The following is a 19,686-nucleotide window of genomic DNA, read 5'->3' as shown; positions in this document are numbered from 1 at the left end:
ACAATGAATTTTCCAACATTGTGGCGCAAATGGATTATGGAATGTATAACTATAGCTACTTCATCAGTTCTTGTTAATAGTAATCTGATTGAAGAGTTTAAATTGAAAAGAACGTTATGTCAAGGAGATCCTCTGTCCCCCCCTTTTCCATTTAAAGATGTCTTTGAAAAAGCATGTGATTATGTGGATCAAAAGCATACCGATGCAGTTCTGGCCAAAATGAATTTTCCAACATTGTGGCGCAAATGGATTATGGAATGTATAACTATAGCTACTTCAACAGTTCTTGTTAATGGTAGCCTGATTGAAGAGTTTAAATTGGAAAGTGCGTTATGTCAAAGGGATCCTCTGTCCCCCCCCCCCCCCCCCCCCTTTTCTCTTTTTGATAGAGACAAAATGTTTGATTGTTACGATGAATGCCATAGTAGAGGCGTGTTTATTTTTGGGTTACAAAGTTGGTGTGACAGAACCTGTTTTGATTTCTCGTTTAAAATTTGCGAGTGATATTCTGTTATATTTTTCAAGAGTTTGAGAGTTGAACTGTCAAATAAAAAAGCAAGAAAGTTAAGCTCAGAGTATTCTTTGTTTTTTTGTATGTATTGAATTATTAGAAAACATATGAATTAGATGTTTTTGATGTCAAACTTGGATTTCATACTTTCTTATTATCATCACTGCCTAGTATTAAATATTTTAAATATCCTGTCTTCTGTCTTCAGACAGAGCATCATTTTAAATATTCTGTCTTCTGTTTTGGCAAAAGTAAACATTGATTATGCAACGGTTCTAGTAGCTGTTTTGTGGCTGTCTGAAAGAATAACCAAGAATCAAAAACTTACATGGTACTTTGCAAATCAATGTCAGATAAACAATCACTTCATATGCACAACAATGTCACCGAGTTGTCTGCATAAATTAAAATACATTAATGAGGCGGAAGCAGAAGGTTTAACCGTGACGAAAAAAATCATTAACTCATTCAAATAAGTGTTTGCCTTTGATTTACAACATTGTAAATTAGTTTTAAAAAAAGTAATTACATTACATGTACTTACTTCTCCACCGGTTTGGTTCAATATGCCTTTAAATAATGTTCCTTGGATGATCATGATATCTCGCAAAGTTATTCGAACTTTTATAAAGAACCGTGTGCATTACAAGATTTGATTAGTTCACTTCATAATGTATTGTGAAAGAATTGAAACACATATTATGAAATTTGTGCAGTTCAGACATTTCAGCAAAGATACTAAAGTATTCGCATAATTTCTGATTAAATCCTAATTCTGAACTGAGAAAATCAAATCACAAATAATCATACAAACAAACAAATAATTGAAAATAACTACAATTTCTCAAGTTTCAAGTTCAATTGACCATTAAGTAACAGTACAAGCCCAAAATAAAAAACATAAAAAGTGATATGCTCAAGTGACATTGCACCTCATCTAAATCCTAGATTTAAGACTAAGGTGATATCAAACTCTGAGCACACATTTCTCGAGCATAAACACACCTGTATTTAAAATTACTAGACTTAAAAGTGTCATCCCTTAGATCATAAACAATCAACTTATTTTCCCAATCTCGATACTCAAAATATTCAAGCAACACTTAACCATCCTCAAACATATGTAATGCATTGGTCAAGGTGCAAGACTTCAAAGAAACGGTGAACAATTTAGTCGAAGACTCTTTGTTTCTATATTCCTTCATAACCAAAACATCATGACCAGAAATCATGCACAAGCAATCCCTCAAAACACCTAAGAGACAAGACCCTGCATAATTCAATGAATATTGCTTAATTTTCCTCCTTAGGCCTAACTTCTATTCCTTCAAGAAAGAAATTTCCCTTCTTCTTGCCACTCTCCATTTTCTCGACAACACTCATTTGGACTTCTTCGCCTTCAAGTCTTGAATTGAAGAACTCTCCCATCTCAATCTCCAGCCACCCATCGCTTCTCATACTAGGGCACTGCAATCCTATTACTCTCGGGTACGGCCTCCTTGGAAAACCGAGACATTTGCAAACGATATAACGTCCGCGCTTGTAGTTGGAGTGCTTCCTTGAGCATGTTATTGCTTTGTTGCGTGACGCTTTGGGATCCAAACAGACGGATTTAGTGCTGCTATGGCCACCTTCTACATCAATTGATAGGTTCATAGGTTCATTCTCAAATCCATAGTCATCAATCATAGCACAAGATAAGCCGCATACCGAGTATTTTGGGACAAGGAAAAAGTGTTAATTATTCCACGAATTTCAAGCGAGAACACAAGACAAAGCTTAGCGACTTCAGGAAACCTGTAAATAATTGCAAAGACAAGAATACAAGAATTTTGAAGCAAAAAAAATGAAAGTTATTCATACCATCACATATTGGGTATTATACAAGTGTAGATACGATAACAATGTAGGCTCATCAACTAAAGTTTGGATTTTGGAAGTTGTAAACCAAGCATATTGAGAAACTTCTCAATTAATAAGTTATATTGTTTGTTATCTATTAAGAGAATTATCAGAGAGGGGACCCATCACTAATATTGAGCTTTAGATTCATGTGTAAGTTAGCTTTGGGTTTGAATAGTCTAGCGAGAAGTATTTACTTATAATTTTTTTTGGAAGAAAGTTAGAAGCATGACAAAGGAAAATATTTTAACAAAAATACAATATATGTATCGTTAATACTCCACACTACGCAAATAAATATTCATTAGACTATGAAAATTTTTTGAGGGACCATTTACTTATTTAACCCAATTTAGTATCCATAAAGGTTTAGAAATAGGAAATAATAGTATCATTAACACAATGGAAAAAAAAAAAAAAAAAAAAAACTAACCTGGAATCATTCATATGAATCCACTCTTTATCAGTGAGTAGTTCATCATCACTATCATCATCACTGTCACCATCACCGCAATGAATAGTGAGAGATCTAGCAGCAAGCATGTAACATATTTTTCCACTTTTCCTATCCAATTTAAAGCTCTGAATTTCATATATTCAAGGCTTATTAGCATTCCGAAAACATCTTAAATCAATAAGCCTTAATAAAAGAGAAACTAGGGATTACAAAAATCAATAGTTTCTTGCACAACAATTGATTAAAAATTAATTTTTACTAAAATAAACTCTAATATTTGAGAAATTGACCGTTATGAAAAAGAATACCTTTCGACCATGATCGATGATGATTGGGCTATCAGAGAGAGCGAGATAGAGGGCCTTTTTGGTGGGAGCGTTGGCAAGGGAAGGAGAATGTGAGATGATTGAGTTAATGAGACGGGAATCCAAAGGGAGAAAGTGGTTCCAAACAACGTCGGAATCAGCAGCAGAAAGGAAAGTCTTAGAAACAAGGGAGAGTCTGCAAACATCAACGGGAGTCGTACGAGACAGAATGGCTGAGATGCATCGTTCCGGAAATTCATCAAAAGCTGCCTCCATTCTTCTGCTTTTTGCCGCTATTATCCTTCTTGCCATTCTTTTGATTTTTTTACCTACGAGGTGAAAATAATTATAGTTTTAGGGTTAAATAGTGGTGAAGTGATCTTCTATATATAATAACAATATATATACAAGGATTAGGGATTTTGGTTAGTTTTTTCATTTGCCAATTTTGCCCCTTACCTCCACAAATATTACACATACGAAAGAAATATAACTTACCAAGTTACCATCAGTTTTTTTTTTTTTTTTTTGAAAATAACCAAGTTACCATCAGTTAAGTAACCAAAGGGCAGCAGTTTCGAAATGGAAAAGAAATCACACAGAAGAGAGGAAATATAAATTCACATTCACTTACATCTCATTGTCAACTAAAAACAAGAAGCCCTCAATATTGGCATCAGATTGATGGCAGAATGTGGAAGTGTCTTTTTAATGTTCATACTATAGTAGACTACGTTCATCAGATGGGATATGTTTGAGAAACTATTGTAAGTGTAAATTTGTTTTCCTTTAAGCTTTTGTCGGGATTGTGCTAATATGGACACGGTAGGTGGCCCTTAAATTTGGGGTCTAACTCATTCTTACAAAACAGACATATAAGGTTAGGAGTGCCTCCTCTTAATAAAATCTTATCAAGAGTCTCATCCCATTCCTTATACTTTATTTCAAATAAGCAGGTTGCTCATGATGAGGATAAGAAGAAGGAAGTTGGACGACTTATGTTACACGGTCTTGTACTGGTATGAGATTTGGCATCTGTTATGTATTATGCACTCACCAGTAGTGATTCTGTATTCAGTAGACTCATTTATGTACTCTCCAGTGGTACACTTTATCAAATGTACGAGACGTGTATCGACTGTATTTTGTTCATATAAACTTTTATGCTATAAATTTTAATTTTTCCAGTACTAATTATAACGCCGACTCAATATTCTAGACAAATTTAGTATCGGCGTTACATTCGATTATTGTCGTTTTTTGCGAGGAAATACATTGGCGGTATAAAAATTAAACTCCTAAATAAATTACCCATTCTTGATGATATTCTTTACACCTAAAAATAATCTAAGTCCTTAGCAGAAAATGGCAGCCGATCTTTTGAAGGTTAGCTGACGCTCAGATAGCCGAATGAATGATCATTTGAGCAAGGGAGATCCGACTACAAGTGAGTCAAAAGAGTCTCGTGAAGGTCGTGGGAGCGTTAGAACCAGTCAAAACCACATGAATCTGATAATTTAACCTCAAGTGTTTCCTTGTTTTTAGTTAGAAGTAACTGATAATAGCTATAATCTAGGAAGCATGATTAGAGAAAGGATGTTGCTTAGACCTACTACAAGAAAAAGGTCCAAAAATGGTGAGAACATGACCAAACTTGGGGCACCACGTATGCCAACAACGACCAGAAAACATGCAGTACCCGTGAGTTTTGAAGACCACCTACGAATGGGAGATTTCAAGTTATCTAAGACTCAACTCAAAGTTTTGTGCATCTAGTGGAGGCCCTGAGTATGTTTACAGCATGCAAGTGCACATGGCTCCATATATTCTATGGCACAAAAAATCAAATTTTATAGTTAAAAAATTAACATGCCAAAGATAGCTCCCATCCCCTGCATGCTTATCAACTACAATAGGATGACATGAGGATCTAGGAGAGTTACAAAAATACTACTATCTTTTGTTTCTACTTTTTTTATCACTAAAATTATTAATTTGAACTACAACATAATCCTGCACTGGTTTTATTTCCAGCATAAAAGAAAAAGCCTCTTCTTTAAGGTTGTAGCCGAGAATTGAAAAAACTTTCATCAACTTATCAAAGAGAAAGGTAAACATTGAAGTGATAGTAGTAGTACTATTTTTTACTATATTGGATTGTTAGAAATCGTATGAATCATATCTGTTGTTGTCATCACTGCCTCATCGTTGTTTCACGTCCCTATTTGATCCACTTGGATTAGCCTCAATTCAGACTTGAGAGGGAGTAATAAACTTGTAACATTATTTCTCCACTGGCCTGGTTCAATATGCCTTTCAATATATGTTACTTGGAGATGTTTGTTCGTTATTTCTTTTCTGGGTCATGTTACCATTGATCCTTGTTAGCATATAATCAAATTTAAAAAGGAAAAAGTAGCAAAGACAATATATAAATTGTTTGTTTCTATGAAACTCAGTGTAATATCCCACTCGTCGGCTAATGGAATATTACCAGTCGAACATGCCAGAGGATAATGTTATGCAAAGTAAGTATAACGGACAATGTTTATTACGTGATGTCAGCTAAATACGAGTTAAGTAACAGTGTCGGAATAAACACGTTTAAGACGAAGGGTATTTTAGTACTTTCACACAAATGGGTATTTAAGTGTTTTTGGGCCAAAATTCTTCACTTCCAATTGCTCTTTCTCTCTCTAGGTTTTGAAGAAGAAATTTTCTCCTCCTTCTCTCTAAACCCCCACGCCCTCTTTCTCTTCTTTTCTTCCTCAATCCTTTCCAAAACTTCTTCCAAATCAAGATATATGTTGTGCAAGATTCCCTCAAGATTTTATGGTACTTGGAAGCTTGGTTTGGGTTGTTATCACTACTCTTTTTCTTCACCAAGAGAAAATCAAGAAGTTAGGGTTTTGGTTAAGTTGGAAGTTGAAGAATGAACTTGTGCATGATATGGTTCCTTCATGATCAAAGAAAATGATTTGAAGTTGAATTGATGAGCTAAGGCTATGGATGTTGGTGAATCAAGAGCTAGGGTTTGAAGCTTTGAAGTCTAAAGCTTGAAGAAATAGTAAGATTATGATAAGGTGAGTTCCATAGATAGTTTTCCCACCCTTTGGGACTATGTGTTTATCTTTGTAAGGAAAAATATGAGAACTAGGGTTTTTTATGTTTAGTGATTAGTTGCCCTTTTATGCCATGGTTGCTAAATATGTGGAAGCTTGCTATATGAATGTTTTTCAGGTATTCTATGATTTATGGAGTTAAAAAATGCTTGGGGTCACTTGGTTTTGAGGTTTTTGGGCTTGAAATGTCATTTATACAAGTTTTGAACTGTCACAACTCGCCGGGGCGAGCAAGTACTCGGCAAGGCGAGTAACACACCACAGCAAGCATGTTCTGCTCGCCTCCAATTCGCCTAGGCGAGTAAACAATGCAAAACTCACTGTTTGCTCGTTTCAGGTTGTGTTGGTAGTTTTCGTGCAGGATTTTCTTTGTGCAGTCTTTTTATGAAATTAAACCCCTCAAACCAAGGTCCCATTTGGTAATCTTTTAAAAGGTTTTCTTGAGAATGAAGCAAGCATTTAACATATTGGTAAAGCATGGCTTATGAGAGAATGATATGATATAAGTTGGATAGCAAACTAATCTTTAAGGAAAGGAATGAATGTAGAGCCTCGACATATATGGTCGAGAACTAGAATGCTATGCATGAGTCCTAAGCATGTTAAGACACATAATGTTTAGTGTATTCTCTTCGCACATGAACTAGAAATGACCATGCAAGCATGTTAAGCCGTGATTAGATAAGCCAACCCTTTACTATGAATGAATATGACTATGTAGGTAGTTTACGCTAAACGGATAGATCACGGACCCGTGGTAAACGAGTAAGCATGTATAGGTTTAACCCTACACGTATGTATGATTAAGACTATGATGTATGTGTAGTTTACCACATATGGGATCGCTTAAGGATCCGTGGTAAATGAGTATGTAAGACGTAGGTTTCGTGAGAACGGGATAAGCTCCGCAAGGAGGGACCCGTATGTCACTGAGGGAGTTCGAGGTGCCTTAGCTAGGTATTCATCGGTTATGTATGGGATTGTTCTTGGGGTTACTCCACCCGGGGCTCTCCGTAAAATGAACTTAGATAATATGATTGTTCAATGCTAACATTTATGTATGTATGATTATGATATGACGTTAGATACGTGTAAGTTTATGAATAGAGCAAGTTATGAATGATTAAACCGATGACGATCTTAAGTTTCCCCTAATCGTCCGGTATAGGAATCGTGTCATGAATATGTTATGATTAGGCCTCGAGGTATTTATCATATATATCTTGGCATAGCGGATTTAGGTTCCCCTCTTCCGCCATGACACGTAAGAAGTAAGCAAGACCTATGACAATTAAGATGAACCTACGATGGAATCTAGTATGCACGACCGTCTAGGCAAGCAAGACCACACAGGTATAATCAACTGTCAGGTTGTATTGTAGACACGTGGTGACCGTAGGTTTCCCCGAGGTTACCTATAACCTAGGGTTAGGTAGAACTCACTGAGACATTATGTCTCATCCCAATCCTTTTTTGTTTCAGAAAATCAGGTTGGTATGGCAAGCTAGTGGCCGGATGGATGTTTCAGCAAGCAAGTGTTCGTTCGTACCCGCTGCAAGACGATATGGATTTCAAGGACGCACATACTATGTTTTGGACAAGTTATGCTATATTTTTATTGTACGAACACTTATGGATGTATAAGATATTCTTTTGAATGTTTTAAGTTGTAAATTTTTAATGTATCCAGTATCAAGTTAATGCACATGCTAAACTTTCTAGATACGTTTAGTATGGGCGTTACACTCAGTTTCAAAAGAAGCTATAATATGCATGGTAGATTGGTAGTAATCTTATTTGATATAAATTGATAGTTTAAAAGTTTTATATAGATGTTTAATTATATTACACTAAAGTGTCATGTTATATTGTGAATCTCGGTAACAGATGTTGTATTGTATCACTTAACCCTGGTTGCAGTCAATTTTATAGAAACAGAAAGAAAGGAATTGTATAATGTAATTGATAATTACTAGTTTACAAATACTGAATAGTAGAAGTAACACACAAGGCTTTTATTTATATGACTAAGCCTTTGCATATTTCTTCATATTATCCGATGTGGGATATTTTCTCATTGTTATTGATAAATTTGCGCACAAAAAAACAAAAATTTAAGTCCATTTGCATTTGAAATTAGCTTCGGTAGCATGCAGTCTGCAACAAATTGTAGGAAGAATGTGATTCTTTTCGTACTTTTTATATACTCATTGTGACTGCCATGATATAAACTGTTGGAACAAAATGTGTTTAACAATGAACCTTAAAGAGTTTTGATGATAACAAGGTATTAAAAATTGTAAATTGGACTAGCTAATATTTGTTCAAGTGTACAGGACCATAATTAAAAAGGTTACATCATTTATTGGTTCTGAATGAGCAAATAAAGAGCAAAAGGAATCAACAAAATTGAAGCTTAGTGCTCCTGAAGGCAACTCGCTCCTGAAAAGAAAAAGCGCTCCTGAAGTAAAGCCGCTCCTGAAGTAAGTAAAGTGCTTCTGAAGAATAGTGCTCCTGAAGACAAGAGGTCCAGAAGCCACATCATCAGAAGCTGCGTTATCAGAAGCTGTATCATCAGAAGTTGCATCATCAGAAGCTGCCTCATCAGAAGTCATTTCACCAGAAGCAGAAGATCAACTGAATTTGAGAAATTCAAGGATTCAAGAGTTGTGTCATGGATCGAAATTCATCAAAGGACAACAAAAGATCAGTAAAATTTTGCGACGGTCATTTCAAAGGTGTTTGAAGGAATGTGCTTGCAATTTTGGACGAAAGCGTTGACATTGTACTGTGTACGAATTGTACAACCACCTTCTCCACTACTCTGTTTTATGTCCACACTACAAGACAAGAAAACAGCTCCAGAATACGGCTTCGCCTGCATAGATGTTCCTTTGAATAAGGAATGGATTTCAAATTGGTTCTTCATAGGACAACAACCAAATCAGGCAAAAGATCATTGGTGAAAGATCAAGCTTCAACAACGACTCTTTGATGTGCTGGCAATTTCACAACGTCTCTTTCACACCTTTATATAAAGGAGTGGAGACTTAGAGTTTTGGTAATGCTGAACGAAAGACTCACAACATTATTACAAGTGCCAAACCTCTGCTGAAATTGTTCTGCATTCACTTAGAATTTCTGTGTCTCAAAGTTTCATCTTAGAAATTCTTAAGTTATTGAGTCTGTATCTGATTTGTATTGTGAGCACCTCTGATTGTATATCAAGTGTTCAACCTTAAACAATTTTCTGTGTAATTTTGTTTAGTTAGAAGTCTCTTGTAGTTGTGCTTGAGCAGGGAAGTCTGTTGATTGTGTTCTTGAGCATAGGAAGACTCTTGCAAAGTGTGCTTGAGCAAAGGAAGTCTCTTGCAGGTGTGCTTGAGCAATTGTAATCAGATATTACTCTTAGTGAAATCTCCTTGGAAGTGCAAGGGGGACTGGACTACTTCCGGATTGTGGAAGGAACCAGTATAATTGCTTTGTGTTGTTCTTCTTCTCTCTCTCTCTGTTTTATTCCGCTGTGTGTAGATTCTGATTATCACTTCAGAAGCTGTTTCGCTTAGCTTCTGATCAGTGTGTTCAGTGTTAGGAGAAACGAAGAATTTTTCAAAACACAATTCAACCCCCCTTCTTGTGTTTTTTCTCACCTTCAATTGGTATCTAGAGCCTTGGTTCTGTTGATAACACCTAACAGTGTAACAGTCCAAGATCAGAGAAAAACATGTCTGACGAATCTGTTTTTGGAAATGGATCTGGCAACAACAACAAAAGTGTTGCATATGATTACAATGTTGACAAGAAATCCAGTGTTCGAAAGATTCCAAAGTTCAACGGAGATCCTGAAGAATTTTCTTGGTGGAAAACCAACTTCTATAGTTATATCATGAGCTTAGATGAGAAACTATGGGATATTCTAGAAGATGGCGTTAGTGGCTTAGACCTTGATGAAGAAGGAGCTGCTGTGGATAGAAAGAAACATACTCCTGAGTTGAAGAAACTCTACAAGAAGCATCATATTATCAGAGGAGTTCTTGTCACTGCTATTCCCAAAGCAGAGTACATGAAGATGAGTGACAAATCCACTGCTAAAACTATGTTTGCTTCTCTCTGTTCTAACTACGAAGGCAGCAAGAAGGTCAAAGAAGCTAAAGCTCTCATGCTTGTACATCAGTACGAGTTATTCAAGATGAAGGATGATGAAACTATTGAGGAGATGTACTTAAGGTTTCAAACCTTAGTCTCTGGGCTACAAATTCTAAAGAAGAGCTATGTTGCTTCTGACCATGTGAGCAAGATACTCAGAAGCTTGCCTGCAAGATGGAGACCAAAGGTGACTGCCATTGAGGAAGCTAAAGATTTAAACACTTTAAGTGCCGAAGATCTTGTTAGTTCTCTCAAAGTTCATGAGTTAAGTCTTAATGAACCCGAGTCTACTAAGAAGAGTAAATCAATAGCTCTTCCATCCAAAGGCAAGTCATCAAAAGCTCTCAAAGTGGTTGAATCTGAAGAGGAAGAACAATCAAGTTCAGATTCTGAACCAGATGCTGCTGAAATGGCCATGCTCTCCAACAGACTTCAGTATCTGGCCAAGAAGAACAGAAAGTTTCTAGCAAGAAGGAGTAACTCCAGAAGCTCAAGAAAAGAAGATCAGAAGGGATGCTTCAACTGTAAGAAGCCTGGACACTTTATTGCTGAATGCCCTGATCTTCAGAAGGAGAAGTCAAAGGACAAGTCAAAGAAGTCAAAGAAGTACTGGGATGATTTGGGAAGTGAATCTGGATCTGATAAAGAGGAAGCTGATGAAGATGCAAAGGTAGCAGTTGGGTTAGTTGCCACAGCAACTTCAGAAGCTGGATCAGAATCAAATTCTGAAGATGAAAATAAGGTATATTCTAAGATTCCCAGAGATGAACTTGTTGAGTCACTTAAAGAACTTCTTACACATTTTGAAGTAAGAACCAATGAGTTGAAGGATTTAAAAGAAAAATATGCTGATTTGGTAAAACATCAAAAATCAACTCTATTGGATCTGAAAGCTTCTGAACAAGGATTTAGGGGCTTTGACTTCATGTGTAAAACTTATGAAGATCAGCTCAGGTTCTTATGTCAGAAGCTACAAGAAAAGTGTAATGAAAGACCTTTAAGCAACCATGAAATTGCTCTTGAAGATTTTATCATATCTGGCATTGACAGAAGCAGAGTGGCTTCTATGATTTATAGCATTTACAAGAACAATGGCAGAGGAATTGGTTTTCCAGAAGTTAAACTTGAGAAAACCAATCTTAAATCTTGTTGTGAATGCATCAAGGAAGGTCTGAAAACCTTCTTTGTACCTGAAGGTGCTGAGTTGGAAACTATTGTTCAATCAGAACCTGAAGCTTCTGGCTCTAAGGCTAAGATTACTTCAAATCCAATGAACTCTAAGCCAAAGGCTATGATCAAATCTGAATCCAAGACTTCAAAGATCAGGATCCTGAAAAGATCAGAACCTGTTCCTCAGAGTCTGGTGAAACCAAAATCTGAGGTTCTGAAGTCTAAGTTTCAGAAGAAGACAGTTACTGCTTCTGAAGTACCAAAACCTAAGGTGATGGTTAATCAGAAGCAATCCAACTCACAGCACAAGGTACATGAAGTGAAGAGTAAAACCTCAAGTACTAACCTTTCAGGACCCATAGGACAATGAGTACCTAAATCTGAAAATGTCAATGATGCAGGTATGTCTAAGAGCAACACCAAAGCAAAAATCATGGTACCTAGACAGCGGTTGCTCAAGACACATGATAGGAGAAAAGTCCAGCTTCCTCAGCCTAACAATGAAGGAAGGAGGAAGTGTGAAATTTGGAGGCAACCAAACTGGCAAGATCATAGGTACAGGAACTATTGGTAATTCCTCTACCTCAATTAATAATGTATGGTTGGTAGATGGTCTTGAACATAACCTTTTGAGCATTAGTCAATTTTGTGATAATGGTTATGATGTGCTTTTTGAGAAAACCAACTGTACTGTAATCAACAAAGAAGACAAATCCATTGTGTTCAAGGGAAAGAGAGTTGATAATGTCTACAAAATCAATTTTTCTGAACTGGCTGATCAGAAGGTGATTTGCCTTTTATCAGTGAATGATAAGAAATGGATGTGGCACAGAAGGTTGGGACATGCTAACTGGAGATTAATCTCTAAACTTAGTAAGTTACAATTTGTCAAAGGGCTACCAGACATTGACTATCATTCAGATGCACTCTGTGGTGCATGTCAGAGAGGGAAAATTGTGAAATCATCTTTCAAAACCAAAGACATTGTTTCAACCTCCAGACCCTTAGAACTACTCCATATTGATTTATTTGGAGCAGTTAGTACTGCATCCTTATATGGAAGTAGATATGGATTAGTCATTGTTGATGATTATAGCAGATGGACTTGGGTGAAATTCATAAAGAGTAAAGATGTTGCTTGTGATGTATTCAGTAGTTTCTGCACTCAAATTCAATCTGAAAAAGAGTCAAAGATTTTGAAAGTCAGAAGTGATCATGGTGGAGAATTTGAAAATGAGCCATTTGAAGATTTTTGTGAAAAACATGGAATTGTCCATGAATTCTCTTCTCCTAGTACTCCACAACAAAATGGGGTTGTAGAGAGAAAGAATAGAACTTTACAAGAAATGGCGAGAACCATGATCCATGAAAACAATTTACCGAAACATTTTTGGGCAGAAGCAGTGAATACAACATGTTATGTCCAGAACAGGATCTATATTAGACCTATTTTGGAGAAAACAGCATATGAACTCTTTAAAGGAAGGAAACCCAATATCTCTTACTTTCATCAATTTAGATGTACATGTTACATTCTGAATAACAAGCTATACCTAAAGAAATTTGATGCCAAGGCCCAAAGAGGAATCTTCCTAGGTTACTCTGAAAGGTCAAAGGCATACAGAGTGTATAATTCAGAGACACTCTGTGTTGAAGAATCTATGCACGTTAAATTTGATGACAAAGAGCTTGAAGATAAAACTTCAAAGCAAGGTGAAAGTTTTGCAGAGATACAGGTTCCTGAAGCTACTCCAGAACCTGATCAGATAGCTGAATCTGAAGAAAGTCCAGAAGCTGAACCCACATCAGAAGCGCGTGATGAAGCAGCTTCTGATGAAGCACAAGATGGCTCACATCAAGCAGATCCTCCCAGAAACACATTCAAGCACAAGTCTTCACATCCTGAGGAATTAATTATTGGAAACAAAGATAGTCCAAGAAGAACAAGATCATACTTCAGACAAGAAGAATCAATGATTGGACTGATCTCAATGGTTGAACCTACAACAGTTGATGAAGCACTTTCAGATGATGGATGGATCTTAGCTATGCAAGAAGAGCTGAATCAATTTCAAAGAAATGATGTGTGGGATCTGGTACCCAAACCTCAGCACAAGAACATTATTGGAACAAAATAGGTATTCAGAAACAAGTTGAATGAGCAAGGAGAAGTAACAAGAAACAAAGCCAGACTTGTTGCACAAGGGTATAGTCAACAAGAAGCCATTGATTACACTGAAACATTTGCTCTAGTTGCAAGATTGGAAGCAATCAGGTTACTTCTGTCTTATGCAGTTAATCATGGCATAATATTATATCAGATGGATGTCAAGAGTGCTTTTCTTAATGGTGTCATTGAAGAAGAAGTGTATGTTAAGCAACCTCCTGGATTTGAATATATCAAATATCCTGACCATGTTTTTAAACTGAAGAAATCACTATATGGCTTGAAACAAGCTCCCAGAGCTTGGTATGATAGGCTAAGTAATTTCTTAATCAAAAATGATTTTAAAAGAGAACAGGTTGATACAACACTCTTCAGAAGGACCCTTGGGAAAGATATTCTTGTTGTGCAAATATATGTTGATGATATAATATTTGGTTCTACTAATGCATCTCTTTGCAAGGAATTCTCTATGTTAATGCAGGATGAATTTGAAATGAGCATGATGGGAGAGCTGAAGTTCTTCCTGGGCATTCAAATTAACCAATGCAAAGATGGAGTCTATGTTCATCAATCAAAGTATACAAAGGAGCTTCTGAAGAAGTTCAAGCTTGAAGATTGTAAAGTGATGAACACTCCAATGCACCCTACGTGCACCTTGAGCAAAGAAGATGAAGAAGCTAAAGTAGATCAGAAGCTGTACAGAGGTATGATTGGTTCTTTGTTATACCTCACTGCATCCATGCCAGATATTTTGTTCAGCGTATGCTTGTGTGCAAGATTCCAATCAGATCCTAGAGAATCTCATATGACTGCTGTCAAGAGAATCTTCAGGTATTTGAAAGGAACAACTAATCTTGAACTCCTTTATAGGAAATCCTTAGATTATAAGCTAATTAGATTCTATGATGCTGATTATGCTGGTGATAGGATTGAAAGAAAGTCAATCAGTGGCAATTGTCAATTTCTGGGTGATAATCTTATATCCTGGGCTAGCAAAAGACAAACAACTATTGCTATGTCTACAGCATAAGCAGAATACATTTCAGCTGCAAGTTGTTGTACACAACTACTTTGGATGAAACATCAGTTGGAAGACTATTAGATAATTGCTAACAGTATTCCCATTTATTATGATAATACTGCTGCTATTTGTTTGTCTAAAAATCCAATTTTGCATTCAAGAGCTAAGCATATTGAAATCAAACACCATTTTATCAGAGACTATGTTCAAAAAGGGATTTTAGATATACAAATCATTGATACTGAAAATCAATGGGCTGATATATTTACTAAGCCTTTAACTGTTGAAAGGTTTGATTTTATAAAGAAAAATTTGAACATGCACTTTGTGTCTGATTAAATGTTTGCTTGCTCCTGAATAGGGTTTTAGGTTCTGAAGTTAGTTCAGAAGCAGTAGTCCATCAGAAGCTCTTTATTAAGGTTCTGAGGAAAACTCGCTTATGATGATGACGTCAGCATCTGAAGTCCGGAAGCTGGATTTTATGCTTCTGAATAGTAGAGTTAGTGGAAACGTTGGGAGTTACTTTTTATGGTAACTTCTGGCCCACTAACTTGGTAGTTACTCTTAACGTGTCTAACGTGGCCTGTCTGTATTGGTGTATAACTAAAAAGGGCAATGATGATTTAATAGCTTTGAAAGTACTTTTCATTCGCCCCCAATTTGTCATTAATGTTATGTTTATTTGTATCTTTTGAATTGCAATCGTTTTTACTCTTAACACTTTGTCAATTCACACACTACTCACTTCACAAACAAACACTTTGCTTTCAAATCTCTTGCGAAGTAAGTGCAATTCTCTCAACCCTAGAACCCTAAAATCATCATCTTCTTCAAATCTTCTTCAATCATCAAATGGCATCATCAAGTTCAAGAGTTTCAGAATCTACAGCACGAAAGGTTCCTGAATATGACTACAGAGGAAGAAGTATGAAACTGGAAGAATGGGAACTACAGGTTCAAATAGAAAATCCGGTGGATTTTGAATCACTTGCTTTCCATGAGTGTTGGATCAGAAGCTACTACGAAGTGCAAGAACTTATGCATTACTTCAAGATGTTGAATGGACCGACATACGAAGCATTGGTTAGACACTTCTGGGTGAGAGCTAAGGTTTATGACAAAGCTGCGTCTATAGCTGAAGAAAGTCAAATTGTGTTGATTTATCCAGAACTGGAAGGGAAGACCAGAGAAGAAATGGGACTTGAGCCATTTACTGGTGTTGAAATCAGGTCAAATATCTGTGGTATTCCAGTGAGAATTGCAGAATGGCAGATAGAAGATGTACTCCGTAGAGAAGCTTCTGGAAAATACTCTGGAATTGATCTCTCAAGCACAGCTGAAGAACGCATCTGGAAAGAGAAAGTAAACTTGGCTTTGTACAACTCCACGCAGTCAGGAAAGTATGCTGATCTAAGCATGGATAAGAAGCTGCTTCTGAAGATTCAGAATGAAGACTTGCTTCCATGTGGTGGAAGTGAGAAACCCAATTTGGCATAGAAGGTCTTTCTCCAGCACTTCATTAAGAAGGAGAAAGTGAACGTGCCAAAATACATGTTCAAGTACTTGATAGAGTGTCTGAAACAGAGTCAGCTGCAGAATAGAACCTGGGTACCTTATGGAAGACTCTTGTCAGAAATATTCTATCAAGGAGGAGTCTTGGACAAAATAAGCAGTGTTGAAGCCTTCACAGATGAGCTGCTTGATACTAAGACTGGGAAGTTCATAAATGCTCAAACCCTCAAGAATATGAAGTTGATCACTGTTGTCACCAAGCTTCAAACTGATTTGAGTGAATCCCTTGTTAAGTCTGATCTTATAAAGGACTTTCCACCCATCTGCAAGAAGGATCCTCTTGAAGTGCAGATGTACTACATCAAGGAGCACTTTGAGGCAACCAATGAAAGAATCAGGTTGGAAGATGTACCCGAGGAGATGTATGGTGGTGCACTACCACGAGCTAGAGGTAGAAAATCAAAGAGGAAGATGACTGCCGAAGAGTATCTGGAGGTTGAAAAGTCTGTTAAGAAGGCAAAAGTTGCTTCTGACAAGCTCAAGATTGGTGGTTCCTCAGTACTATCAATTGAAGAAGCTATTGAAGAAATGGATTCAAGGTTGATCCTGGATGTTGGTGTTGTTCTTGATCAACCTGCAATACCAAAAAGGAAGAGGAAACCAGCATTGAGGAGGACCAAGGATTTCCCTCATGTTACCAAGAAAGCTGAAGCTGCTTCTGATTTGGCTTTGAAGGATTTACAAAGGAAGAAGGCAGAAGTTGAAAAAGTCTTGGAAATTGCATCTGAGCTAAAAGAGTCTGTAGTTTCAGAAGCTAAGCACTTGATGCTGATGGCAAGTGAGTCTGCTCAGAAGGATTCTGATCCTGAACCAGAAGAAGTAGTCAATATATCATCAGATTCCGCATCCTCATCATCATCAGATTCTGATGATGATATACCCATAGGACTCCTTCTTCGAAAACCAATAAAAAGCCATTCAACATCAACCAAGACTAACAAAAAGCCCTCTCAGTCAAGCTCTTATGAACCAGTTGGTCATATAATCAATCAGAAGCTAGGAGAAATGGCTGAGAAGAGAGACAGAGTCATTGACACTATCCTTCGCCATCACCCTCAACCTCTCAACGTTCAACCTCTCCACATGATCATACCAGAAAATGGTGAACCTAACTCAGAGAAAGCCTCTGAGACAACCTCAGAAGCAGTTGCTTCTGAGAAAATTGTTTCAGAAAGCCCCCAACATCAAACACCAGAACCACACAAACCCTCATCACCTCCTCAACCACAATCACCATTAGTTGAAACTGAACCCCAACCCAACATTCTAACTCAACAATCTTCACCACAACCCCCATCACCCATAGTTGAAACTGAACCTCAATCTAACCCACAACTTGAACCACAACCAGATGAATCCTCTCCCCAACACATTCCCATGGATATTGACAATCCTCAAGTCAATCTCCAAGCCTCAACCTCAACCTCACAAATTGCTTCTGACCAACCATCATTCTCAACTTCATCTTAACAAATCACCATTCCAGAATCCAACCATGTTCAAGACCTTATTCCTAGTGATTCTGACCTTGAAACTCTTGAACAACCACCCCTAGACATCCTGGAATCTGAATATATTGATGTAGAGCTACTCAAGATCCTCTTTGAAATGCATGATCTGGTGGATCAAAGAAGGACAATTGATCTCACCAATGCATATGAAGAAGCATGGGCATCACTTCAGAAGAGAGCTACCGAGTTAATAGAAGCTGTAAAGGCCAAATGCATCAGAATCAAGGGAGCTTCTGTCAGAAGATTAATGGAAAATCTGAAGCAAAGACTTAGAGTTAGAAGTCCTAGACTGCTTCTGTCAAACAAGCCATTCTACTCAGAAGCTGACTATATGACAAGAGAAGCTAGAATGTTCAAGCTTCTGAGGCAGCAGATGGCACAGCAACAGCAAGAAGCTAAGGCAAGGGAATTGGCTCTTCTCCAGAAGCAACAACTTCTTGAAGAACAGTTGAAGAAGCAAGCTGAAGAAATGGAGAAGATGATGAAACAATTGCAAACCAAACCTTAGTTGCACACCTTAGTGTTTATTTTTTGTTTGCTGTTTGTTTTAATCCTTTTCTATTTCCTGCTTCTAAATACCTCTTGTCTTTATGTTTCTTACTGCTTCTGGATACTTAATGGTTCTGACTAACAATGACTGAATATTTTTGTTTACATTCATTGCTCTGATTTACTGATTTATTTTTTTTTTTGATTATATTATTGATAAGACTATAGGTTCTGATCATATTTATACTCCCTTCTTGTTTTTGTCCTTATGTTTATTTGTTATTTTTGATAATGAGAAAAGGGGGAGTATATGTGATAGTATTTAGAGGCTCTGAGCCCCATTAATGATATTTGAAAATTATTTTGAAAAACTTCTATCATTTTTACCTTAAAGGTATAAGCTATGAACAAAAAAAGGAATATCAAATTTCAAATAAATTAATTGAACCATTCTTCTCTTCTATAAGTTAATTCTTTCAATTTTTTAAGCTCTGATATTATTTTTGTGCGCTAAATGAATTTAATTAACCTGGATAGAACTTAGGGGGAGCTTACAAACCTCACCTTAAAGACTATCAGACTCAGGGGGAGTTTGAGCTTACAAACCTCAGATTCTGAGCTTACAAACCTCAGAACCCCAAAAGTCAACTTGTTAATTAGATTAACAACAATTGATCAATTTTAAATACTATTGTTTGTCATCATCAAAAAGGGGGAGATTGTTGGAACAAAATGTGTTTAACAATGAACCTTAAAGAGTTTTGAAGATAACAAGGTATTAAAAATTGTAAATTGGACTAGCTAATATTTGTTCAAGTGTACAGGACCATAATTAAAAAGGTTACATCATTTATTGGTTCTGAATGAGCAAATAAAGAGCAAAAAGAATCAACAAAATTGAAGCTTAGAGCTCCTGAAGGCAACTCGCTCCTGAAGAGAAAAAGCGCTCCTGAAGTAAAGCCGCTCCTGAAGTAAGTAAAGTGCTTCTGAAGAATAGTGCTCCTGAAGACAAGAGGTCCAGAAGCCACATCATCAGAAGCTGCGTTATCAGAAGCTGTATCATCAGAAACTGCATCATCAGAAGCTGCCTCATCATAAGTCATTTCACCAGAAGCTGAAGATCAACTGAATTTGAGAAATTTAAGGATTCAAGAGCTGTGTCATGGATCGAAATTCAACAAAGGACAACAAAAGATTAGTAAAATTTTGCAACGGTCATTTCAAAGGTGTTTGAAGGCATGTGCTTGCAATTTTGGATGAAAGCGTTGACATTGTACTGTGTACGAATTGTACAACCACCTTCTCCACTACTC

The 19,686-nt window shown here is 36.8% G+C and overlaps 1 pseudogene across 1 annotated transcript; it reads right to left on the bottom strand.

Moving 5' to 3' along the window:
* Positions 1–1,332: 1,332 nt before the first annotated feature.
* On the bottom strand, positions 1,333–5,047 carry LOC146935083 (putative F-box protein PP2-B12; annotated as a pseudogene). Its single transcript, XR_015033066.1, has 3 exons — positions 3,179–5,047; positions 2,847–2,995; positions 1,333–2,308 (listed from the first exon to the last, which is right to left on the bottom strand). The product of XR_015033066.1 is annotated as a putative F-box protein PP2-B12 (transcript).
* Positions 5,048–19,686: the final 14,639 nt, after the last annotated feature.

This window comes from Medicago sativa, chromosome 3 (genome assembly GCF_051527215.1).
Source record: "Medicago sativa cultivar Bolivia chromosome 3, Bolivia_mono, whole genome shotgun sequence".
NCBI classification, from domain to species: Eukaryota; Viridiplantae; Streptophyta; class Magnoliopsida; order Fabales; family Fabaceae; genus Medicago; species Medicago sativa.
Note: the sequence above shows the minus strand (reverse complement) of the source record. Positions and strands in the feature narration are given on the sequence as shown.